General features: G+C 48.5%; 1 long non-coding RNA gene across 1 annotated transcript; it reads right to left on the bottom strand.

The window, feature by feature from the left end:
* Window positions 1-1003: 1003 nt before the first annotated feature.
* Window positions 1004-20608, bottom strand: LOC103888626 (uncharacterized). Its single transcript, XR_653057.3, has 3 exons — window positions 20180-20608; window positions 4550-4692; window positions 1004-2576 (listed from the first exon to the last, which is right to left on the bottom strand). It is a non-coding gene; the product is annotated as an uncharacterized LOC103888626 (long non-coding RNA).
* Window positions 20609-26392: the final 5784 nt, after the last annotated feature.

Genomic DNA, 26392 nt, shown 5'->3' with positions numbered 1-26392 from the left:
TGAAAAGGAACCAGCATAGTCCCTGGTGACATAACTGGCCCTCAATAAAGGGCATCTCATGCCGTAATACTGAAGCCCCTGGATAATGAAAATGGTGGCGGTCACCTTTCATCTAGTGCCTATTCCTGTGTTATGTGTCCTACACCCTTTAGCTCTTCCTTACTCCATACAGCAGCTCTTTAAAGCGGGGATTCCTACCCCTCCATTTTAGAGACAAGACATGGAGGCTCAGGGAAGTGAGTTTACTCACCCAAGGTCACCTGGCCAATATATGGCAGAGCAGGGACTTGAACCCATGTTTAGGCTGACTCCAACACCTGACCTTTAACTGCTCTGCTCTGTGGCCTCCCTGGGGTCAAAAGCCTGAGGATCCCCTTGGTGTAACACCAGATGGGGAATTTGTGGCCTAAGCACTGCTTTTCAAATGCTGTGAAACGTGTCAGAGGTGGCGGCCTCTCAGACAAGGTGGCCTGGAGCACAGGAAGATGAATGGTCCAGCTGGGTTCTGTCCAGGGCCTCTGGCTGAGCAGGTGTGGGTAGAAACCTCCAGCCACCCAGGCCCCAGCAAATAAGATTTCTACAAGTGCAGCTAGGCCAGCTGCCTGTTACTGCCAGAAGCTAAGTTGTTTCTTTATACCATAATAAATCTGGCCGTAGGAGTCAGCGAAAGCAATGATTACTTCACACAACCTCTCTCAGCCCCTGATTGGGATGCATTATATATCCCAGGCACCCAGGAGATGGAGCCGTGACATTGATGGATGCCAACGCCACTTGCAAGGCCCTCACTGGGAGTGCGGCCTGGCTACTCTCTCTCCCTGGGCTCCATGGACCTCCCCCTGGTGACCTCTGATGGACAGGAGCTTAATGAGCTTTGGCCTCAACACCCCCATGGCTAAGGGCAGTGCAGAAATAATGGAGTCATTGCATAGGCAGGATCAACAGGTTCAAGTCAGGCAACGAATGGCCAGCTGGTAGAGGATGAGGGCTTTGGACATGGGGATGTGAGAAAGCAAAGCTTTATTCGGCACTGAAATGCACATTGCTCAGTGCTCTCTGTAGACTGTCATGTGTCAGTCTCCAGTTCCACCTGTGAGGTGGGTACTGTGATCATCGCCATTTTACAGACGAGGACACTGAGGCTTAGAGAGCTTAAGCAACTTGCCCCAGGTCAGAGAGCCAACAAGGTCACACAAACAAAAGCAACCAATGTGATCCTTTGAGAAAACAGGCCAGACCCCATCATTCCCCTGCTCAAAGCCTCCAGGGCCTCCTGCTGCTGTGTGCATGAGCACTGTGCTCCTGACCATGACCTCTGAGGCCCACCTGTCCTGGCTCCACCCTCTCTGTCCACGTCCCTCCTGAACGCTCCTGCGCACTCCAGGCTGTTCTTCCCCCATCATTCTGAGCTCTTTGCATGGACACCCTTCTCCAGTCCTGCATACCTGGCTCCTGCCTGGTGTCCAGTTCCCAGATCAGATGTCCCCTTCCTGAGATGCCCTCCCTGAATGCCCTGAGTGGCCCTCCAGCACCCACTGTCCCTGTCTCTTTCAGGGCCCGTCCTGTGTCTGTGCCTCACTGCTTTCTCACAGTGGGTGATGAGCTTGTTCATTCACTGGATATTTGTTCCCACCAGACTGTGAGCAGTGAGAGGCCAGGGCCATGTAGATCTTGTCCTCCTGGTGTCCCTTGCACTGGGCATGGTGCCTGGCACATGACAGGAACTCAATGAGTGTTTGTTGAATGAATGAAAGTTGCGAGCTGGGACTGGAGCTCAGGTCTGTCTGGCTCCAAAGCCTATACTCTTAATAAGCACATAATTTTTAGTCCTTGGATGACCACATGGCTTGATGTCATGAGGCTGGGTTCCAATGCTGGCTCAGCTACCACCATGCTGTGTGGCATTGAGCAAACATCTGGGGCTCAGTCTCCTGATTTGTCCATGAGGAGGCAGAACTAGGTGCTTTCTAGGAGCTCATTCTAAGTAGGACAGCATCGGGTTCAACATCCCTCAGACAATGAGGCTGACATTGCTCAGTGGGGCCCAGGCCATTGGCCTAAGCATCAGGCTGGTGGCTTTACACTGACTTTAGTCTGATGGGCTTGTACCCCCACCCTGGCTGGTCCTGGTGATTACAATAGTGACTTCTGCGCATTGTCCCTAATACAGACATTGTTCCTAATCTCCCCAGCATCCTGAGAGGTGGGTATCACCAAGCCCGTTTGGCAGGCAAGAAAGCTGAAGCTCAGAGAAATGAGGGCAGAGCTCTCAATGTCACAGCTAGAAAAGATTCAGTCTCTGGACTAGAACTTGGGATTGACTCCAAAGCCGGTGCTCTTGCAAACTCAGCAACAACAGCCAGTGTATGCCACACCAGCTGCTTGAGGCTGCTCTCAACCCTCAGCCAGGCTGCTCTCCCAACCCTGCTCTAGCTGGGCTCATCTCCACTGTGCCTCACCATCAACAGCCTCTCCAGGCCCAGGGCCGGCTTGAAACAGTGCCTGATCATCCTAGTCTGCTGCATTCTCACCGTGAGGGTGGCCTGAGTCAGCGTGAGCGCAGGAGCTGAGAACGCCTTTCAAGAAAAAGGAAACGCGTCTAAGCTCACCTCCTACTCTCTCCCTGGGATGGGAAGAGGGACCCTGACCAGAAATGTCATTTTCTGTTCATTTCAAAGTGAATAATGTGGCTGTTTTGGGCTGTGTTTATTCTCTTAATGCGTCCCTGTTTGAAGAGCAATGGGCTCAACATCCCTCAGAGACAGTGGGGCTGGCATTGCTCATTAGTGCCCAGGCCACTGGCCTAAGCATCTGCTTTCTGAGCCTGATGAAATCTTGGGTGTAGTCTGAGCTTTGGTCTGATGGGCCTCTGTACGTACTTTGGCAGGTCCTTGCATTATATCTAATGTGGACATTGTCCCTAATCTTCCCAGAAATCCTGAGAGACAGATGTTACCAAAACCATTTGATATATGAGGGAATAGGCTCAGAGAGATGGGGTGAATTGCTGAAGGCTACACAGCTAGAAAAGAGCCAAGACAGAATTAGAAGCCATGTCACTTGACTCCAAACCATTGCTCTTATAATCATTGGAGAAATACTGGAAGATCTAAACCTGAACCACATTAACTGCTGGAAGTTTCTCTTGTCTGTGAACCAGTCTGCCCTCTCAACACTCACTCAAGCTAGGCTCAGCCACAGCCGCAAACAGGCTTAGCTGAGGCCCACAGTCAAACAGGGCTCAGGGCTGGGCATCTAGTAGGCCTGCAGCAAAAGCCAGTGACTGGACAATTGAATGTCTTGAATCTGCAGAGAGTGGAGGTGGCCTGAGTCAGCAGGAGCTGAGAAAGCCTTTTGAAGAAAAATGAAATGTATCTCAACCCACTCCCTACTTACTCCCAGAAGTGGGAAGAGGGAACCTGTCCAGGAATTTTATTTTCTATTCATTTGAAAGTGGAACAATGTGGCTTTCTTGAGCTGTGTTTATTCTGTGACTGCATTCTCTCTTTGAAGAGGGCTGGGATTGCTCCCCAGGGCTCCAGCCCATGCATGCTCCTTTCCCTACAAAAGGCATAGCAACTCTTCCCCTTCTAGCCTCTTCCCCAATCAACCCTTTGCTCCCTTCCATGTCTGCCTCTCTCCCCCATGACCGTTCTTAATTTATTGTCTCTGAGCTCCAAATACATCCTTCGTTGCCCTGCTTTGTAATACTGGAGCTGGACCCTGTGAACAGTTCTCTTGTGCCAGCTGGAGCAATGTTAGGCTTTGTCAGGAGAGGGCGCTAGAGGGACACTGTAAGGTGATAGCAGCGGGAAGGCACTTCCCTTCCAGGTTCTGGTCCTCCTTCCATCTTTTTGTTTCCTCAGCACAGGAGCCAAGGCCCAGTGCTATCACCTCAGTGGCCTGTGTGGACCAGCTCCAAACGTCTTTTCTGTATAACAGAAAAGAACCATCAGGCTTCACTCTCTCCACCTGGACATCGATTCTATAGACCAGCCCTACTCACACTTGACACCAGCCTGAACCCTTGTGGGATCAGGTTCCCACAAAGATGGCCATGTCCACAGACTGAGCCAGCTTACTTTCCCTGGCAGGTTTCTTAGCCACTGGAGGCTGCATGTTCTCATGGTCATCACTCCCTCGTAGAGGAGGTCTGTGTCAGGGGGAGGACCTTCTTCTGAGGCCCTAGTTCCTTCATTATTCACTTTCCCTCAGCCTAGAAACAGTAGCTACTTTTTTGCCCTTGCTGCTTCTGGGTCTCATAAAGTGTTCTTTTACCCTTTTTAGTAATTAACTATCCTTTGTTAGATAATAATTCTTTATATTAAAATTTCCATGTTCAGATTATGGGTGTGAGCTCTGTCTCCTGACTGGATCCTAATTGATAAGGAATTGAGAGCAGGAATGGTCCCAGGTGACAGACCCGCAAAGATGAGATTTTGATAGGTTTCATTGTGCCTTTGGGCTTGAGCACAATGCTGAGTTCCTTGCCAGTGGGAATGGGATGCTTGTAATCTACAGCATAATGGCACCATAATGTTACTATCACCTGTAATGGATTTTGGTACAATGCCAACTGGAGCAAGTGTCTTGAGAACTCAGGTGACTCCTGCACCTGACCATGATTACACCAGTAATGATGCCCGCAAGGACTATGGTGTGGGATGAATCTTGCATGCACTGGAGCACTTACTAGAAAAAAAAAAAGACAAGTCAAGGTTATTTAATTCTCAGCTCAAATCATAGTTTGAGAACCACAGAGCTTCCATGTCATCCATAAAAGAATCTCATATTTCATGTAGCCACAGGGCTGATATTGCTCAAAACCAAACATAAAATTTAATTGTGTGGGTGGCAGAATTTAAATGTCAGTTAAATTTATAGCATCACAAGTTTTTCATGTGAAAGTTTGGGTATAAATCAGGGAAGAATGTGATCTTGAAACTTGGAATAGGGACATCTGGTTGGACTCAGATGAAATGGAGAATCCTGATTCCCTGAGGCCCTCTGAGCCTCCCTTGCCAATGGAAATATCTTCCCCTCTTGTATCTGAGGAGGTTAGTTTTCCTTTGTTTGAAAACGTGGAGATAACCTCGTATGGGGCAGATGCCTTGAGACAGCATGACCATTATCCTCAGGAGATGCCACAAGCACCCTTTGTTACCACTAGATCCTTAACTAGGGTCAAATCTCAGCATGCTCCAAGGGGACAGGTACTCACTGTGATGCAGAAGGAGGCAACGCAACAGAAGAAAGGCAAGATTTTGCTAATGGCAAGATTTTACATAATTCAGGGAATATATATGGGAGCTGATTCTAAGGGTGGAAGGTAATAATTCTGAATTCATGGATGTGGATTTGGTATTTAATGTGTTAAGTTGTGCAGCTGAAGTTGGATCTAACAGTTTACTCAGTTGGTTGACTGAAACTTGGATTTGAAGGTGGCTTACATTTAATGAAATTGAAATGCCAGAGGTTCCATGGCATAATGTGGAAGAGGGAATCCAAAGGCTTAAGGAGATAGGACGTTGGAGTGAATATATCATGTGTGACCTGCACAACCACCCCTGCAAACTATGTTCCATGAAAATTCTCAGAAGACACCTTCTTAACTAAGGCACTGAGAAATATGTTATTGAGAGGAGAACCTTCATCCTTAAGAAACTCTGTGGACATTCACCTTCATAGTCCAGTTATTACCATAGATTATGCTATCATTCCTGTGAACTTCTTGATTTCATGGGGATGATAGCATCCTGGAGCTGCAGAGGCTAAGTGGGATTGCTTAATAGCTAAAGACAATATGGGTGATGTACCATAAAGGGCAGCATGGATGTGCCTGTAATTAGAATGCCTTGGCCCATAGGGATCTTTGGTGGTGACTGATTGGCCACTTTGTTCCTAGAAAGGAAATAGACAGATAGCCTACTAAAGCATTGCTTGATCTGTATAACAGAAAAACAAATGAACAAACACAACTCTAGCACTGGTGCCCAAAACCTGACTTGAATGACTATGTTGGAGTTACGGCTTCTCATCCGGTTTCTAGACCTAAAGCAATTCACAGATCAGAGCGTCTTGATTTAGGAGGATGCCAGACCCTTTGAAGAAGATTCTTGCAGTAGTGCTATAAGTATATACCATAAATCTTCCTCCATGCCTGCCTTATTCTAAGTGAAGTAACTCAGGAATGGAAAACCAAATATTGTATGTTCTCACTTATAAGTGGGAGCTAAGTTATGAGGATACAAAGGCGTAAGAATGATATAATGGACTTTGGGGACTCAGTGGGGAAGGTTTGGGGGGTGCGGGGGATAAAAGACTACATATTGGGTGTGTGTACACTACTTGAGTGATGGGTGCACTAAAATCTCAGAAATCACCACTAAGGAACTTATCCATGTAACCAAAAACTACTTGTGCCCCCAAAACATTTGAAATAAAAAGAATTAAAAAAAAACTTTCTCCAAGCCTTCTCCAAGGGGACCTGTGGCCACTTACTAGAATGACTGCATTTGGGGAAAGAAAGTACCCAGTCCTTTGGGGGATTACTAGACATTGACTCTGAATTTATGATAATTCCTGGGGGTGCAAAATGCCACTGTGGTCCACCACTCAAAGTCTTGACTTAGATCATCAGGTGATAGATATTTAGCCCAAATGTGTTCAGTTGGTCATTCCCCCAGTTTCTGAATGTATAAGTGAAATTGGCATACTCTCACTGGAAGAGACCCCATTTTGGGTCTTTGTCTTATGGAATGAGATCCATCATGGAAGAAAGGGCCTAAATAGAAGTTTCTGGAACTTCCTCTCTTTGCCATGATAGCAAACTGGAAGCACTTCCATATACCCAGGGAAATTTCAGAGATTCATGAAGCCTTGAAATATGCAGGGGTGGTGATTCCTATCCCATCCCCATTTAACTTGCCTATTCGACCTATGCAGAGGTTGGAAGGGTTTTGGAGAATGACTATATTATTGTATATTTCATTAGGTGGTAACTCCAATTGCAGCTGCTGCCCCAGATAGAGCATCTTTACTGGAGCAACTCAGTATACCACTTTGGTATGTAGCTGTTGACCCATCTACTGCATTTTTCTCTGTACCAATTAGTGAGGGCTGTCAAAAACAGTTTGCTTTTACCTGGAAGGGCCAACAGTACACATTCACAGTCTTGCCTCAGAACCAAGTCAATTTCTCTTGCTTTCTCCTATTTTATAGTCTACAGATAATATGATCATTTTGACATTCTACAAAGCATTGCACTGGTGTACTACATTGATGATGAGCTGATTATGCCTGATGAACAGGCAGTAGCAAGTACAACATATGTGAATGTCAGGGTGGGAAATAAATCCCACAAAATTTCAGAGGTCTGCCGTCTCGGTAGTTTCTGAGGTTCAGTGGTCTGGAACATGTTGATATGTCTCTCCAAGGTGAAAGTCAAGTTGCTGCACATTACCTACTGCTAAAAAAGAGGCACAGCACTTGGTAGGCATTTTGGATTTTAGAGGCAACGTGTCACATTTGCGTGTGTAACTTTGACTCATGAGCAAAAATTTCCATAAGGCTTCCAGTCTTGAGTCAAGGAGGTTCTGCAGCAAATTGAGGCTTCAGAAAAAGTTTTTCTACCACTTGGATGATCCAGTAGATCCAGTGATTCTCAAATTGTCCATAGCAGGTAGGGATGCTGTATGGAATCACAGCTAAGCCCCTAAAGGGGAATCACAATGCAAACTTTTAGGATTCTAAAGTAAATCTATTCCTGTTTATTCAGACACCACTTTTTTCCTCCTCAGAAACAGCTTCTAGCTTGCTATTGGACTGTGGTAGAGACTGGGTGCCTAATTGGGACATCAAGTGACCATGCAGCCTAAGATTCCTAATTGAGATTCTGTTGACGCAACTAGTTATAAGGTTAGCTTTGTGTGGCAGCAATCTATCATCAAATGAGAATGATATTAAAGAGACCTCACTTGGGCAAGTCTGGAAGGTATGAGTAAGTTGTATGAATTAGTAGTTCAAACTCCTTTATCATCAACTCCTGCCTCATTGCCTTGTCCCCCTCAAATCATGCCTATGGCTTCTTGGGGAGCTCCTTATGACCAGTTGCTGAACAATGAAAACTCAAGCCTGGTTTACAGATGGTGCTGTCCGATATACCAACCAAAACAGAAGACTGAGGTATCACAGCCCCATTAGGGTGACCTTGAAATACAGTGGTGAGGGAAAATCTTTTAAGCAGTATATTTGGTTGTCCATTCTGGAATAAGAGATGGCCAGAAGTATGGCTCTACACTGATTTATGAGCGTTGTTAATGGTATGGTTTGGTTGGTTGGTCAGAGACTTGGAAGAAACAGGATTGGAAGATTGATGAGGGGGAATTCTGCAGAAGAGTCATGTGGATGGGCTTCTCAGAATGGGCATAGACTGTGATTTGTGTCCCATGTGAATGTTTGCTAAAGGGCATCCACTGCAGAGGAGGCTTTCAATAAGTAGGTGAGCAATATGACATGCTTTGTGATGATCAGTTAACCTCTTTATTCCTCTGTCCCTATGCTTGTCCAATGGGTCCATGAGTAAAGTGGCTGTAGTGGCAGGGATGGAAGATATGCCTGGGCTTAAAAAGATGAACATCCCTTTCCTGAGGACTTCTTTGGATACTGCCACTGCTGGGTGCTCAATCTTCTGACGGAAGAGACCAACATGAGCCCATAATATGGCACCATTCCCTGGATAGACTGGTCATCTACCAGGTTTCATCTTGATTTCATTGTATGTCTCCCATCATGTAGGGGGCATAGATTCTTCCTTATTGAAATAGAATCATTATCTGGAGATATATTTTATGTCCCTGCCTGTGATTCTTTTGTCCCTGCCACCATCTATGTACTCATAGAATGTCTCACCCACCATCATGGTATAGTACACAGAATTGCCTCTTCCCAAGGAACTCATTTCACAACAAAGGAAATGCAAAAGTGGGCTGATTCCCATGGAATTAACTGGTCTTACCACATCACTCATCACCTAGAAGTGAACGGTCTAATTAAAAGATGGAATGGCTTACTGAAGGCTCAGCTATGGCACCACTTGGGAGACATTCCCTGAAAGGATGCAATATATGCTTTGAATCAGACACCATTGTATAGTGCTACCTTCCTCGTTGTTAGAATACCTGGGTCCATTAATCAGGGGTGGAAGTGGGAGTGGTTCTATGTCAGTCAATTTTCAATCAAGATACAGAAAACATGTGAGATTAACTAAGGGGGAATAAAAGAGAACTCTAAAGAGTACCACTAAAGTGAAGGAGAATGTACAAGGCCCAAAACTTAGAAGGAAGAGAGGATCCTCTCCACAGCTGGGATTCAGACCCTTCAGGAGGGTGTACTTGCAGCCTATTGGATGGCAGAAAATTTCACTGGATTGTCAGCCCAGAGATGGTCTTATGGTGGGCCAAGGTTAGTGGGCATGCCTGCTGAGATGCTGATGAAATTCAGAAGCTGCCTGTGAGGGTTTCTGTTGAACTTGCTGGGAAGCCAGCTGGAGCACTGGCTGCCAAGAGTTTCTCAGAGTATTTGGGGTGGGAGGATAGTAAGCCATTTTTGGGAAGGTGAGTGGAAGTGAGCTGGGGCTTCTATAGATCCTGCCTTTGAGAAGCCAGATATGGGAGGGCTGCTGCTATCACCAGCGGTGTGCTCTACTGAGTGTCCTGCACACCACCGAATGCAAGAGGAAGCCAAGTACTCTGGAATCAGAGTGTCCAACATCCTGCCAGTGCCATCTATTGACAAAATCAACACCATGCCAGCTTGCAAGAGAAAATGTTCTAGTTTCACAAGCAGGCCATGAGGGGTGGATTTGGAACTCAGAAGCAATAAATTACAACTGGTACAGGCTCCTCTCATTATTCTTAATCACCCACTTGGAGAATGTTTGCTTCTTGTCTTTGCAAATTTGAGCTCTGCTGGCTTGGATATCTTTGTTCCTAAGGCAAGGATGGGGGGAATCCTAGAGGATACAACATTGGTTCCAATGAATGGAAGGATGAGACTGCCTCTAGCCATTTGGGGTTCTTACGTCACCTATCAAACAGGCCGATAAAAGGGTTACTCTTTTGGATGGAATGATTGATCCTGGTTTCCAAGGAAAAATTGGATTGCTTCTACACAATGGGGACAGGAGGGCTATGTCTGGAACTCAGGGGATTCTGCGGGGGTGCCTCTCAGTACTTCCATGCCCAGCTGTAAAGGTTAATGGAGAACTTCATCAATCCAGAAAAGGCAGGATAATTGAGGGCTCATATCATTCAAGAATGACGTTTTGACTTACTCTTCCTGGTAAAAAAAACCCCAACTAGCTGAGGTTCTGGTTGAGGGTAGGGGAGATTCGGAATGGGTAGTGGAAGGAAATCATAGATATAAACTATGGCCTTGTGGTCAGTTACAGAAATGAGGACTAGAGTAGCTTTGCATATTTTCTCATTTATTGTTACGTGTATACATTTATGATTATGTTGTTTCCTTCCCCTTCTTCCCGTTGGTATTATTCTTTTTCTTTTTTTTTGAGACAGAGTCTCGCTCTGTCGCCCAGGCTGGAGTGCAATGGTGCGATCTCGGCTCACTGCAACCTCTGCCTCCCAGGTTCAAGCGATTCTCCTGCCTCGGCCTCCCAAGTAGCTGGGACTACAGGCATGTGCCACCACGCCGGGCTAATTTTTTGTATTTTTAGTAGAGATAGGGTTTCACTGTGTTAGCCAGGATGGTCTCGATCTCCTGACCTCGTGATCCACCCGCCTTGGCCTCCCAAAGTGCTGGGATTACAGGCGTGAGCCACTGTGCCTGGCCTATTTTTCTTTCCAACTATTATTTCAGGTTCAGGGGATACGTGTGCAGGTTTGTTACATGGGTAAATTATATGTCGCAGGGATTTGGTGTACAGATTATTTTGTCACCCAGGTAATAAGCATGGTACCCAATAGGTAGTTTTTTGATCCTTACCCTCCTCCCAGCCTCCACCCTCAAGCAGGCCTGGGTGTCTGTTGTTCCCTTCTTTGTGTCCATGTGTTCTCCCCATTGTTATTTATATACCAGTTATTGGAGGTTAACTTTACCATATGGCCTTTAGGAAACAGAATATTCAGTGTGACTGTGCTGATTTTGAGGAGTAGTTCATATAGCCAGCAAGGGGTGAATGATGTTGGAACTATGTATCTCCTTATTTTGAGGCAAGGGTGGGAACTTCCTTATGTGTACAAGGGATAACTGCATCTCCTTAGGTGGAAACACAGAGTTGCCTTGTTGTGAATGGAAGTTTAAAGGTGTGTAGTAGATATATATGGAAGCTGATTAGTCAAAGGCAAGGACTGTGATGGTTCCACCAATTGTTTCTCAAGTCCACCCTTCTGTGTCCTGCTTTGTGTTACTGGAGCTGGACCCTATAAACATTTGTTTGCAGGCTGGTGCAATGTTAATCTCTGTCAATAGAGGGCAGTGGAGGGGTATTGAAAGGCTATAGAGACGGATGACATTTCTTTGTTTTTTTTTTTGTTTGTTTGTTTTGTTTTTTGAGATGGAGTCTCTCTCTGTTGCCCAGGCTGGAGTGCAGTGGCGTGATCTTGGCTCACTGTAATCTCTGCCTCTCAGGTTCAAGCAATTCTCCTGTCTCAGCCTCCCCAGTAGCTGGGACCACAGGCGCACACCACCATGCCCAGCTAATTTTTGTATTTTTAGTAGAGACGGGGTTTCACCATATTGGTCAGGCTGGTCTTGAGCTCCTGACCTCAGGTGATCCACCTGCCTTGGCCTCCCAAAGTGCTGAGATTACAGGCGTGAGCCACCGCGCCCAGCCTCATGAACAGTTCTTTAGATTACATTTTCCATGTTCAGGTTACTGGTGTGGTCTCTGTCTTCTGAATGGTCTCTATTCACATACTCTCCACCTTGGCATCTGGCCTCCTTGCTGCCTCCATCTCAATCAGATTTGAGATGAAGATATGGCCTCCCCCTTGTTCTTCTCTTGGCCTGTCTCTTCACCTCTGCCTCTTTCAGATCCGTCTTGGAAAGTCCCAGTTTCTGTGCGAACATGGGGAAGATGAGGATGTGGCATCTTCCCAGCATGCCTTGCAGAAAGGCCAAAGCCTGGAGCTGGGAATCAGGATGCCTGGGTTCTAGGCCCAGCTCAGCTTCTAACCTATGTCCTTTACAGGCGGGGAAAGTGAGGAGAAGTTGTGTCAGATGCCTACTTCCATCCAAGCTGCTCTAATGACCTGCAAAGGCTTTCTCCCCACCTCAATTTCCATGATGTTCTGTGATCCTTATGACAACCCTTCTTCTTATGGGTTGGCTGGATAGATCTTATCATTATTATTCCACTTACATTATCATTCCAATTATATTATTGTTATTCTGATTAATACAGTGCTTCTTAACTGGGGGCAATTTTGCTTCCCAGGGACCATTTGGTTATCACAATGTGGTTATGCTACTGAATCTGTGGATAGAGGCCAGCGATGCTGCTAAATATCCTACAATACATGGGACAGCCCCCCCGACCCCCCCAACAAGAAATTATCTGGCCTGCAATGTCAGTAGTGCTGAGGATGAGAAGTCCTGAATTAATAGGTATAGAAAGAGAGGTCTCACAAGGGGAGGTGGCTTGCCCAGGGTCACACAGAAAGTGAGCAGCAGAGCTTGGATAAGAGCCTAGGCACTGAAACCCCCAGCCCTGGTCTTTTCAACCCTTCCCCATTCTTCTCCCAGGTCCAAGGGTAGGAAGGCAATGGAAAGCCAGTGAAACCTTCCCCAAGGAATTCTGTGCCTGCAGGTGGCTGACATTCTCCTCTCGCCTCCCTGCCTTACCAACCCCCAGCCACTTGCCAATGCAGCCATCTGCTTTGTCAACTCCTGTTCTGAGCTGCTGGGAAGCTGCTGAGAAAACTGCACTCAGTGAGTACTGGAAACATCGCCAAGGGGTGATTGCCAACGTCAGTGGGCTCCAGCATCGCCCATCGTTTCTGCCAACTCCCTGTCATCTGCTCCGACCTCCCTTCCCTTCAAGGACTATTCAGATCCTCCACCTTTCTTAAGTTCTCCCCTAGTCCCACCATCAACTCTTTCACTCCCAATAGTGACCTGATTTCCTCAAATACTCCCTTCTCTCCTGAACCTGTTCTCAGCCTGCTTGGGAAGAGGACTCTTAACCATCTTAGGACAGGCTCTCTCCTCTGGTTGAGGGCCAATCCGTTTCCACCTTCCGGACTGATTCCTTTCTGCCTTTGTGGGACATTGTCCCTATTGAGTTCTCTCTCTCTGTCCCCACTTCCCCCGGCATTTGTCAGCACCCCTGACTTCCCTGCATGAAGCCTGCTCAATCTCCCCCATATTTAATTTTAAAATAAATTCCTTTCTTGAAATCTTCTGGCCCCTCGAGCCACTTTCATTTCTTCCCCTCCCATCCACATACTGTTCGTACTGCCCAGATGAGCCACTCACCCTGCTTGCTCCAGCTGCAAACCTCCTACTCACCTTCAAACCCAGCTCAGATGTCAGCTTTCCTAAGCTGCTGTAACAGATGTGGTTGGTGTCCCCCTCCCCTTGGCACTCTGAGTTCTGCAGCTACAGACAGTTCTGAGCATGCTGACAGCTTCCCGCCTCAAATGCCTGTATCTCTTTCTCTCTTTCTCTGGCACCTGGAGAACTTGCTTGTCTGTGTGGCAGGTGTCAGCTAGGAGTACAGGGGACAGGAGGAGTTAATGCCTCGAGAGGTGGTGAACAGTGCCCACTGCCCCTTGAGTCATGAGAGTGGACTCTGAGGCGTCTTCCATGCAGGCCTCAGAGGCTCCCCAGTGGGACTGAGCCCCGAAGCTGCCGTCGCTGTAACCCACTGCTTAGTTCACGCTTCACTGACTTTTCTCTTTTCCCCACTTAGTCGCTCCATTTCCACACTTTATCTGAGAGGGATCCCCTCTCAGATAAACTATCAGCACTGGGGCCCTTGACTCAGGGCAAGCTGTTGAAATTACCATTTCCTGGGGTTGCTCACATTGGAAGCAGCAGGTGGTTCATCCATGTGCTTCAAAAAGAGCACCCTTTGGGGCAGCCACCCTGAGACACACCCCTGTCCCCCTAACCCTGGAGGGAGTTAACTGCTCCCTCTCCTGTTCCCTGATGCCTGTTATTGTTTCTTGACACAGAGTTGCTGTCTCTTGTTCCAGACTGTGAGTCCCTGAGATAAAAGCAAGCTCTTCCCCACCTCTGTGTCCCCTTAACCTGGCACGTCACCCTGGCACATCAGTGGCCAAGAAATGTTTACTGAATGAGTGAGAAAAGGAATGGATGAAGGGGATAGGAGTCTCCAGGGCCACCCACGGTGGGTGACCAGCCCTGCAGAGAGAACTGTCTCCACATGGATGTGGTCCTGTCAAACCTGCCTTCTCCTCTCCATCAAGGGGGCCTATCCCTGCCCACCCACGCCTAGCCCAGAGTCCCTTCTCTTCAAGGACTATTCAGATCCTCCACCTTTCTTAAGCTCTCCCCTAGTCCCACCATCAACTCCTTCACTCCCCCGTCCTACCTGCTATGACGCAGTTTGCCTGGTCCAGGCCAGGAAAAGTCCCCAGACAGGGGAGTGGGCTTCTCGGCAGGAGATTCTGGCTCTGGCTAAATAAAGGTTCATAGGAACCGAGTGAAATGCTGTTATAATGCGACATAATTCAGTGCTGCGTTCCAGCAGATACCGCTTTGGAGGGATGGATTTGTCCCAGCTGGACTCTGGGGTGCTTTCTGAAGCACATGAAAGAACCACCTGAAGCTTCCGATGTGAGCAGCCCCAGGAAATGGTAATTTTGACAAATCAATGTATTCAAGCCAAACGCATGGACCCAGTTTCCAGCAGGAGGAATTAAGATCCTGGCTGAGGAAGTGAAGCAGCTGCTGCAGAGCCAAGCGGCCGTACAGGCCACATCCAGCCCTGAAGCCCCTGGGGAACAGGATGCTCCGAGCACAGATTGCCGGGGAGTCAAACTCAGCGCCCTGGTCCCATAAAAGACCATTTTACAGATGAGAAAACAGGCCTGTGGCAAACTGAGGCAAAGGAGCACTTGCCCAAGGTCACACACACTCAGCCAGTGGCAGACCTGGGGCCCTGAGCTGAATCCAGACAGCTCTGGCCCCACCCTCTCCCAAGGCTCTGAAGAGCAGGCAGGTGAGACTCGTGCTGAAATAAAAACTAAAACAACTGACATCGTGACCGACTCACAGGTTGGGCCTGCCCTTTTGTTACAGACACTGACCTGGGAATGAGAGACTCTGGGATCTGATGCTGGTTCTGCCCCTACCTTCTTGTGTGACCTGAGTTTCCCCATTCAAGGGGCATAATGCTCCACTTCCCAGGATGATGTGAGGATCACGTGAGGTCCAGGAGAAACTCATTGGCACACTCTGTGAAAGTAAACCTGGGAACAGTGTTATCGTCACCCACACACCTGCAGTGACGGGATGCTGAGGACAGGAATGGTCCCTCAGCTTAGCTGCTAGAAGTGAAGGAGAAACCAACGTGTCTTTTTCCAGGCACAAAGCTCTGAGCCAGGGGAGGGGCCTCAGGGTGGGTTGTAAGTCTGGAGGCCTTGGGCATCCTTCCTCCCATAATGTAGGGGTGTCTCTGAAGCCATATTCCCCTTGCTGTCCCCACAGGTGACATGGAATCTCAGCTCTTAAACATCCTGGCTACAAAGATTTGGCAGTGCTGGGCTGGGGGCAAATATCTGGGGAAGGGAAAGAGAGAAAGAAGAGGTTTACAGAGGAATGGGGAGGAAGAAGAGGAGAGTGAGAAGAAAAGGAGGAGGTGGGAGAGGATGAGGAGGAAGAGAAAGACAAAGAGAAGGAGACAGCGGAACATTTGGAGGAGGACTGTTTCCATTCTATGGTACAAAATGCAAGCAGAAATTGTGGGCTCTAGAATCGGAAAAATCTAAAATCAAAGGCTGGCTCCACCACTCAGTATTTGGGGGACTTTGGGCTAATCATTCAACTGTTCTAAACTTCAGTTTTCACATCTGTAAAATGGGGATAAGAATGGTGCCCATTTCTTAGAGATAATCTTGGCAAAGCATTCAGTGCTATACCTGGCCAGGAGCAAGTCCTCAATATGCAGTAGCTAGAGTGGCAGCAGAAGTGGGAAAAGGAGCTGTAAATCTACAAATGTGTGTGTTCTGGGAGAGTCTGGAAAACCCATCCCACTGGAAGATAAGAGGGCTTGTTCATGCGGAGGAGCAGATGGATTTGTCCAAGTTGAGAGAAGTCTGAAGAGGCACAGAAGCCCAAATCACACATGCAAAGGAATGCAGTTAACAAATTTTACTGTGAGGACAACAGTTTATGTATTAATGGTGGCTAAATTGATAAATATATAAGAAGCTGAGGCCGGGCGCAGTGGCTCACACCTGTAATCCCAGCACTTTGGGAGGCCGAGGTGGGTGGATCACCTGAGATCAGGAGTTCAAGACCAGCCTGGCCAACATGGTGAAACCCCATCTCTACTAAAAATACAAAAATTAGCCAGGTGTGGTGGTGGGCACCTGTAATTCCAGCTACTCAGGAGGCTAAGGTAGGAGAATCACTTGAACCTAGGAAGCAGAGGTTGCAGTGAGCCGAGATCACACCATTGGACTCCAGCCTGGGGGATACAGCGAGACTCCGTCTCAAAAAAAAAAAAAAAAAAAAAAAGCTGAAGGCCAATTTCATGTCAATAGATCACTCAGGAAGAAATGTACATGGAGAACCCATGAGCAAATAACTGTCATGTCTCCTGTTATGGAGACAGAGAGGGCGCTCCACAGTGAGGGAGCACTGACTGTGTGGCAGCCACACTGGGGCACTCACTGGGGTCGACAGCAAATGAGGTGCAGCAGTGGAAACAACATGCCCTCAGTCCCACAATGGGTGAGTAGTGGAGCCTGGACTCCAACCCAGCTCTGCCTGCAGCCAAAGCTCTGAGTTGGCTAACACCATGTCTGAAGGCTGGATATTCCCAGGCCTGTAAGGCCCAGCAAGACTGGGGAACAGAGCAGCCCTAGACGGATGGGTATAGACACCTGGGGTGCGGGCCCCTTCCCTTTAGTCATGATGGGCCAGACAAGAAGTTTGGCTAGAGACCATGTCTGCAAGCCCAGGTTGGCTGTGCTGAGCTGCAGGCTTTCCATCTCCCTGGAACTGTGAAATCCTTGCAGGCTTTCCCCTCAGCCCCCTCCAAGATAGTCACCCCCACCCCTGCACTTGGAGACTGGAGCTTTCTCTTCTTAGCAGATGCTACCTGGGTGGTTGTGACTACAGGGCTGTGGGTGGAGATGAGACAACTCAGGATGTACACATTTTTGAATTGGGATAAAATACCAGCTAAATATTTGTTCTAGATTTTTCCTCCTGAGGAATTGAATTATGAGATGCCAGTTGTTTTAATATGAGCTATGCATTATCACACACAGAGTCTATTACATGCATAGTCAGCCGCACACATGCATACAGAAGTAACTACACACACAGATACACACACACACACACACACACACACACACACACACACACACACACAAAGAGGAGGTCCTGGAGACTATTTTCCTAAGGGACCATTTTCAGGGCTCACTTCAAGAACATCGAATGGTTCTTAGGAAGCAGAGATAGTCTCCAAACTCAAGAAAATATTTTTCCTAGGACCTGTGAATGCTACACATGATAATTGTCCTAATCTTGTTCCTCTAGGTCCTCTCTCTACTCTCCAGCCCTACCTTGCCCTGAGGATTATTACTTCCTTAGCCCTTGGAGTACTCAGCTTCCTGGGGTCTCCCCGAGCCACCCTCCTTCATCTAGCTTCCAGAAGGTGAAGACAGAATAGAAACTTTAAGGTCAGAGCTCATCTGTGGAAATGGGTTAATTCAGTTTTAGCACCATGGACAGCCCCCTACCCCTGCCCCCAATTTCTTCCCTCCCAGTAATGGAGGAGGCTGAGGTTCCATTTTGATAAGTTTGGGAAGGAGAAACTGGGAGCTTCCTGCTAATAGCATTAGGATATGGGGACACCCAGGTTACTGAGAGGTCTGCATCCAGACAGGGCTTTGTCTACTCCAGCCACAGGCTCATAGGTTCTTTGAATTCTCCAATCTAATCTTTCAAAGCCATGCATATTTTGCCCTCTGTGATATATCCATGATTGTTTTAATATAAAATATAAAATAATGGGCATTTTCCACACAGAGGGAGGATGTCCTATACCCATCTTATGGCTTCATGTATCTCTGGGCACACTGCCAAAATTCTTCTGGGGTGTGTGGTGTGAGGTACACTGCCCACAGAGTGAAGGCCAAGATCCTTAACTTGGAATTCAACGTTTTATGTTCTGGCTCCTAACTTTTTCCGATCATCATCCACCACTTCCTCGTTTTCCTCCTCTATTTTCATCCCTGCCCACCCTCACATGTCACACAAGATTTACTCTCCCCTCCCAAACTCCCTACACATAACAACAGGGTCGCTTTGAGCCCCTGACCCACCTCCAGTTCTCTTTAGACTGAACCCTCTCCCCATGGGAGAAAGTGGGTCTTTCCACCCCACCTTCTCTGCTCCTGCCTGTGAATACAGACACACAGGTCCTCATCCTCTGAATAATCTGAGGTTCAGCCCATGCCACCCAATAGGGCAGAGGAGTGGCTCTGCTGTTAAGGAATAAACATTAGCTGAACACCATGGATTTGTTTCTTTTCTTTTTTTGAGATAGAGTCTCACCCTGTCACCCAAGCTGTGGTACAATAGTGCAATCTCGGCTCACTGCAACCTCTGCCTCCCAGGTTCAAATGATTCTCCTGCCTCAGCCTCCTGAGTAGCTGGGATTACAGGCATCTGCCACCATGTCTAGCTAATTTTTGTATTTTTAGTACAGATGTGGTTTCACCATGTTGGCCAGGCTGATCTCGAACCCCTGACCTCATAATCCGCCCGCCTTGGCCTCCCAAAGTGCTGGGATTACAGGCATGAGCCACCTTGCCCGACCCATTTCTTTTCTTTTTCCTTTCTCTCTCTTTCTTTTTCTTTTTTCTTTCTCTGTCTCTCCTTCCTTCCTTTTTTTCTCTCTCTCCTTTCTTTCTCTCTCTCTTTCTTTCTCTTTCTTTTTGTCTCTCTCTCCCCTTCCTTCCTTCCTCTCTCTCTCTTTCTCCTTCCTTCCTTCCTTCTCTCTCTTTCTTTCTTTCTTTCCTTTTTTGACAGAGTCTCCCTCTGTCTTCCAGGCTGGAGTGCAGTGGCATGATCTCGGCTCACTGCAACTTTTGCCTCCTAGGTTCAAGTGATTCGCCTGCCTTAGCCTCCAGAGTAGCTGGGACTACAGGTGCGCACCACCATGTCTGGCTAATTTTTGTATTTTTAATAGAGACAGGGTTTTGCCATGTTGGCCAGGCTGGTCTCAAACTCCTGACCTCAAGTGATCCGCCCGCCTCGGCCTCCCAAAGTGCTGGGACTACAGGCGTGAGCCACCTTGCCCAGCCTTGTTTCTCTTTTTGATTCTTGTCTTGTAACATGGGCTCCTCATCATTGCTCTTCCTCCTTCATCCCTGCCGCAGACACCAATGAACTAAGGAGTTTCAAATCTTGCCCAGGTCAGCTACAGCTGGAGAGTAAAGAAAGGGTTGAGGCTTTGGGGGATTTTCCTCACCCTGTAGTCTAATTGTGGCTCAGTGAACCTTCAACAGAGATAGAGGCTGTGTGCGAACTGAGGCCTCTGCCTCAAAGCCTCCATGTGAAATCTCTTCCTGTGAGATTTCCTGCTGCTCTAGCATCGGGCCGGGGCCTCTAGGAGGCTGTTGGGGTGGACAGAAGGAATTGCAGCTGTCCCTGTCAGCATCATGAATGGCCCTGATCCTGGGAGGTTAGAGCAGGAAGGTGCCACTCCCACACTGGTCAACAGCTCCATGGACACCTGCTGTATGCCAGGCCTGTCCTGGGCTTGGGGGCCACATGGATGGGTTGGATATCGCCCTTTCCCTCGGGGAGTTCACAGTCTATGGGCTGGTGGATGAATCACAAATTTAGCCCAGAGAGTGGGCACAAATCAGCCCAGGTCCCACAGCCAGACAGCAGACAGGGTTGGGACAGAGCCCAGGGTTCCTGACACTCAGGCTGCACGACCAGGACTTACTGTGCAGGTGCCAGGCCAGCAAGAGGGGTCGGGAGATGTTTTCCAGGGCAAGACCCTGATCTGTGATAAGTGTACACGGAGACAGAATCAGAAGGAAAGGGACTGGACCCACAGAAGTGCTTGCACCTGCTGGATGCTCCCTGTCTCCAACCCTTATCCAATTCTGTACTTGAAAAATGGCACCGCATCAGTTAGGACCTGCAAACACCAACAAACGGGCTTAGGCAAATTTGGCAAGTCAGCGGTGCAGCCGACCGAGAACTCCAGAGCGAGTGCTACCCAGTTGCCCTTTGATCCTGGGTTCAGGTTTGGGCTCCATCTCTCTGGCATTCTCTCCTCTCTCCTCGACTGTTGCCGTCCTTGCTGGCCCATCACACCCTCACTCTGCAGCGACCAGAAGAAAAGAGCCAGTCGCTTCCGGGACCTCCCTCTGAAGAGAGGGACAGCTCCTCTTTCCCAGAAACCCCAGCAAACATCTCCTCGCCTTTCAGTGGTCTGAACTGGGTCATGTGCCATTTCCTGAACGAATCACTGTATCCAGCAAGATAGGATAGACCCACGGCTTAGGCCAATCAGAATCCGGCCCTGGAGCTGAGGGTGGGTCGTTCAGGGCACGTGTTGAGAGGACAGGGTAGTTCCCTGAGGGAGAGTCTGTGGACTTGATGGGAAGTAGTGACATGGAGGCTGGGGAGGCAAACAAAGCCCTGAGATAGTCGCCATCGCCATTGCCTGAGATCATGAATGTGATCCGGTCAATCGGAACTCCTCCCGCTGCTCCAGCCCTGTCTTCATGTCCTGCCTTATGGCCAAGCCCTCTGCTTAGTGGAATGGAGTCCCCTTCACCCATACTGGCTCATGACTCCATTCATTTGCCCTTGCTGTGCCCTCCATCCGGGATTCTCAGCCCCTAACCTTTATCCTCCTTATCTTTTAGATCCCAGGTCAAGCTTCACCTTTGGCAACTTTGAAATGAATAATCTCTGCCGGGGATTCCCACAGCACCTCGCTCCCACCATCATTTCCAACACCATTATGGTCAGCTTTCCTTACTGCATCCCCGCCCCTACTTTCCACCTGCTATCCGCACAGAGCTTGCCAGTTCCTTGAAGGTTTGGCTCTGGGTAGGACTTAATTAATTTCTGTGTTCTCAGACTCTGGGTACTGCCTGGTTTAAAGAAAGAACTCAATAAATATTTGTTGAATTAATGAAAATAAGTTTGTGTTGAAGACATGACTTCTTTGAAGTTGTTTGCATTTTAACAAATGGCAAAGCCTCAAGCCATAGAAATGGAGCTCCAGTGGTAGAATTTCAAGCACCAATAAGTTGGATACAGAAGCTCCCTTTAATGCTTGGGGGAGGAGATGGCTGTCTTGGAAAGTGGAATTTTCTATTCATGCCTTTTCAGTGCAAAAAACAATCACGTTGTCTTCTGAAAACAAATGTGTTTCCCTTTGGCTGTCTGGTGGGAGGAAACTTCTCTAGTCTTGTCAGCTTTCCTGCCCTGGTTCTGGTTGACAGAATGTTCCTCCTAACATCCCTGTGAGTTGTGTGGGTGATGCCCTGGTTGATCTTCTCAGCTCTCTGACCCCCCAGCCCCCAAGCCTTGCCTGCCAGTCTATCTCTGCCTAGATGAGGAGACCTCAACGTTAGTTGGGAGTTTGAAGAAGCCTTGTTCTGCAGCTCAGGCATTTCCACATCAAGCCCATTTCCACATCAAGCTGACCTGAGGCACATCCTGACCATTTGTGCCCTCCTTGGTCCTCCAGTCAAGCCCACCTCATGCCCCAGCTCTACACACTATGCATGCTCTCTGCCCTCAAGCTCGTCCCCTCCAGTCTAACCCAGAATGCCCGTCAGCAGCACAAAGCTGGCTGGGTCCCTCCCAGCTGGAAACCCTTCCCAGGCTCCCAGTGCCCTCAGCTCACAGCCCATGCAGAGGCACAGACATCAGCCAGATGCAAATCATAAAGCACGTGTCCCTACTTTTGCACCTGCCCTTCTCCCTGTCTAGATGCCCTCCCCTCTCTGTTGATCTGGTGAGCTGTTACTCATGCCTCAAATCCAGCTCCAATATCCCCTTCTTAGTGAAGCTCTCCCTGCTTGGCCTATTTCTGTCTTGGCACATGTCCCCTGGTCTGTCTCCTCCACTAAACTGTCAGCATACGTAGGTCAGAAGCCAGAGTGATTTTTCTGTCTCCAGCATCAGACAGCAGAAGAGGTGTCAATGTGTGTTTGTAGAGGGTTAAATGAAGGATCGAACTTGCTACTGTTGCAATAACAGCAACAATTATATCTTTTATTTTGGAGCATATGCTGCACACCAGGCACTGTGCTAGGCAGTTTGCCTGCATTTGTCTGCTGTGGCTTCACAAGCCTTTCTGAGTTTGGTATGATTATTAGGTGCATTTTACAGATGAGACACAGTGTGCTCAGAGAGGTTAAGGGGCAGTCCAAGGTCACATCTTGAAGGAGTGAAAGGGCTAGGACTTGAAATCAGGGATGTCTGGCTCCACTTTCTTCATTTACTGGGGACCTACTATGTTCCAGGTGCTGTTCTGTGGTCTGGGGATACAGAATAGGCCAAGTCCCTGCCTTTATGGAGCTCACATTCTAGTGTATGGTGTAGGGAGGGGACAAACAACAAATGAATATATGACAAATGCCAGGGGCTGATCAGTGCTATATAGTGGGGACATATTAGTTTGCTAGGTCTGCCATAACAACACTACAGACTAAGTGGCTTAAACAACAGAAATGCATTTTCTCATAGTTCTGGAGGCTGGAAGTTCAAGATCAAGGTGCTTGCGGGGTTAGTTTCTTTGGAGTCTCTCTCCTTGGCTAGCCACCTTTGTGCTGTGTCCTCAAGTGGTCTTTCCTTTGTGTCTACTTTGATATCTTGTGTGTCCTAATCTCTTAGGTCCTCATTTTTGACTTAATCACTTTCTAGAGGCCCTATCTCTAAATACAGTCACATTCTGAGGTGCTAGAGGTTATGACTTCAACACGAGTATTTTGAAGGGACAAAAGCAATTTAGGGAGTCAAAGAGTGATAGACAGGGGTTGGTGACACTTTAGGGGACATCTGAGCAGGGATGGGAATGAACTGAAGGTCAAACCCTGCTTACAGCTGAGGGATGCATACTCCTGGGCAGGAGAAACAGCCTGTGCAAAGGCCCTGGGGAATAGCAGAAGGTCACTGTGGGCAGAGCTTTGTGCTGGGGAAAGGAGAGGGGATGAGGTCGGGGGGAGTGGGAGTTGAGGGGGCAGATGCATGCACGTTCTCAGAATATCCTTACAGAACTCAATGGCTCAAATGGACTGACTCTTCCTACCCCTAGGAGTATGTAGTTCAACACCTGTGTTGTGCAGAAGGGGAAATTGAGGGCCAGAATGGGAAAGGACCTGTCCAGAGTCACACAGTGTGTTGGTGTTGGACGTTCTGCCCAAAGACTCTGCCTTTAGCAGCCCTGTCTCGGGGCAGATGGGGACGGAGCGACAGCTGGTGCAGGCAAACTCTGCTGAGACGACAGATTTGAGGATTGGGATTATCGTTATTGTTATTGTTACCCCTGTGCAGAAGTGACAGTGGATCCCACCAAGAGCCAAGGGGAGAAGAGGAGCCCAAGTGTGAGGGGCTCAGGGCAGCTGCTCCCTGAGTGGGGAGAGTGATTTCTACCCAGGCATTGTCCTCCTGCCTTCTCCTGATGTGCTTCCTTAATGCCAGCTTATTAAGCAGTTTCCACCCCAACAAACATGGGTGCAGCCTCAGCCACTGTGAACCCTCTGCCAGGCTGGGGGGGAAGTCCCAGTTCCTGTCACCACAATTACCATTGAACAGGCATTGAAGAGAAGGTGCCAGGAATGGTGCAGCCCCTCACTAGCACCATCTTGTCCATCCTCACCTCACGGAACAGGAAGGCATAAAGCCCATTTTAAAGATGAGGTGACTGGCCGGGTGTGGTGGCTCACGCCTGTAAGCCCAGCACTTTGGGAGGCTGAGGCGGGCGGATCACTTGAGGTCAGGAGTTCGAGACCAGCCTGGCCAAGATGGTGAAACCCCGTCTCTACTAAAAATACAAAAATTAGCTGGGTGTAGTGGTGCACACCTGTAGTTCCAGCTACTTGGGAAGCTGAGGCAGGGGGATTGCTTGAAGGTAGAGGTAGAAGTTGCAGTGAGCCAAGATCGTGCTACTGCACTCCAGCCTGGGCGACAGAGGGAGACTCTGTCTCAAAAAAAAAAAAAAATAAAAATAATAAAAATAAAAATAAAAAATAAAAAATAAAAAATGGTGAGGTGACTGAGTTACAGAGAGGTCAGGCCACCGACCCAGGCACCAGTTGGTGAGTGGCAGGGATGAGATTTGGAATGTATGTCCATGGGGCTCCAGAGAGGGCCAGCTCTAACCACCCCACCATCCTACACCTCATGATCTCCTGGGCACTGCCCACCACCCGCCACCCTTGAGAGAGCCACTCCCTCTCCCTGGACCTCAGTTTTCTCATCTGGAAAATGTAAGGGACAACTCCTGACCCTTCTGCTTCCTGGAATGTTGTCGTGGCTCCTTGTCTACAAGGTAAATGGACTCATAATACACGGACCATAGCACTGACCCCCACGCCACACACCTGAGTTCCTCAGGCCCGCTGCAAAGCCTATGGAGTAGGGAGCCTCAGCCTCATTTCTTGAGGAGAGACCTGAGGCTCAGAGAGGTTCGGGAGCCCACTTGAGGCCACACAGGTAGAAAGGTTAGTGCTGGGACCGTTATCTGTTGGATCCCTTCCCCCATCCTATAGGAGCTGAGCCTCCTTGCACTGTGATCACTGGTGGCTGTAGGACAAAGTAAGGCTGAGTTTAAAGGGAACTTAAAAAATGGATCATGTCATCTCTCCCCATTTAATAGCCATACTCTGAACCAGCAGCTATGAAGCCTGCATGGCCGTGTCCAAATCCCCGTCCAGATCCCCACCCTCGCCTTTCCCTCCCTCACGGCTCCCAGCTACCTGCTCCTGCAGTTGCTGGAACATGTCCGCCCATGCCTTCAGCCTGACCTGCCTGTGAGCTGCTTCCTCTTCCTGGAATCCTCTTCTCCCTTTCTGCCCCTCCTCCAGCCCACTCTGCACACTGCTGACAGAGGATCTTTAAACACAGGATCCCAGTGGCCTCACAACCCAGCTTCAACCTCTCCCATGGCCTATTACTGCCCTTGTTAAGCTGCTAGACCTTGGCACAGCCCTTGTGGTCCCACCTGACCCAGTCCTGGTGGTGTTTCCAGCCTTGCTGCAACCTCGCTGGGGTCTCTGTTCCCAGGATGCCCCAGGCTCCTTCTTGCCTCAGGCCCTTTGCATAGACCGCTCTGGCCACTAGAAAATCTCTTCTCCTCCTATTTACCTGACCGACTTATTCTGACCCTCCTGGTCTCAGTTCAAATGTTTCCTCAGTGGGGCCTTCCCTGGACTCCCCAGATCAATCCCTCTTTTTGTTCTCCCTCACATTGTTTTATTCTCTCGCTTCACAATAAGCATCCACATTTTAAATTATATTTATTTATGTCTCATTCCTCTCCTAGACTATTTGCTCTCTCCAGACGGGAAACATCCTGTGATGTTCATGATGCCTAGCACAAAATAGATGCTAGGTAAATAGATGGAATGAGTGAGTGAATGAATAAACAAAGTTGAACATCCTCAGTCTCTTGATGAGACAGAGATTCTGGGGCAGTGTCCCCAGGAAGGCCTGACAGGTGCCTTTTCCCCCAAGTGCCTGTATCCCCTTTGGTGAGTGAAGTCAGCAGGGATGCTGTCACCATGACTACACGCTTGGGAGCCCACATCCTGTTTCAGGACTATATTTAATTCCACTGTGCTCCATTCATCACTTCTCCCAGCAAGATCATAACATTTTGACATCATCAGGGGCCTGGAGATGCCAGTGTATCAATGCACCACTGAAATGTCAGGCGGGAGTCCCCCACACTCCCTCATGCCTGGAAAGGATGAACGGCTTCCACCCATAGGAGGCCATTTATCCTTTGCTTGTTTGGTGAGACCTGCTCCCTGGTAGGGGAGGTGGAAGCCGCCTGGAGGCCCAAGGCTGTTGGGAACCAGCAGGCACAACCGAGCCCACCTGTCTCCTAATAGGAGCTCACCGCAGCTGCTCAACACGTGATTGGTTGACTAAACGAATTCATCGGATTGATCCATCTGACTGGCAG

The sequence above is a fragment of the Pongo abelii genome, chromosome 1, assembly GCF_028885655.2.
Source record: "Pongo abelii isolate AG06213 chromosome 1, NHGRI_mPonAbe1-v2.0_pri, whole genome shotgun sequence".
NCBI classification, from domain to species: Eukaryota; Metazoa; Chordata; class Mammalia; order Primates; family Hominidae; genus Pongo; species Pongo abelii.
Note: the sequence above shows the minus strand (reverse complement) of the source record. Positions and strands in the feature narration are given on the sequence as shown.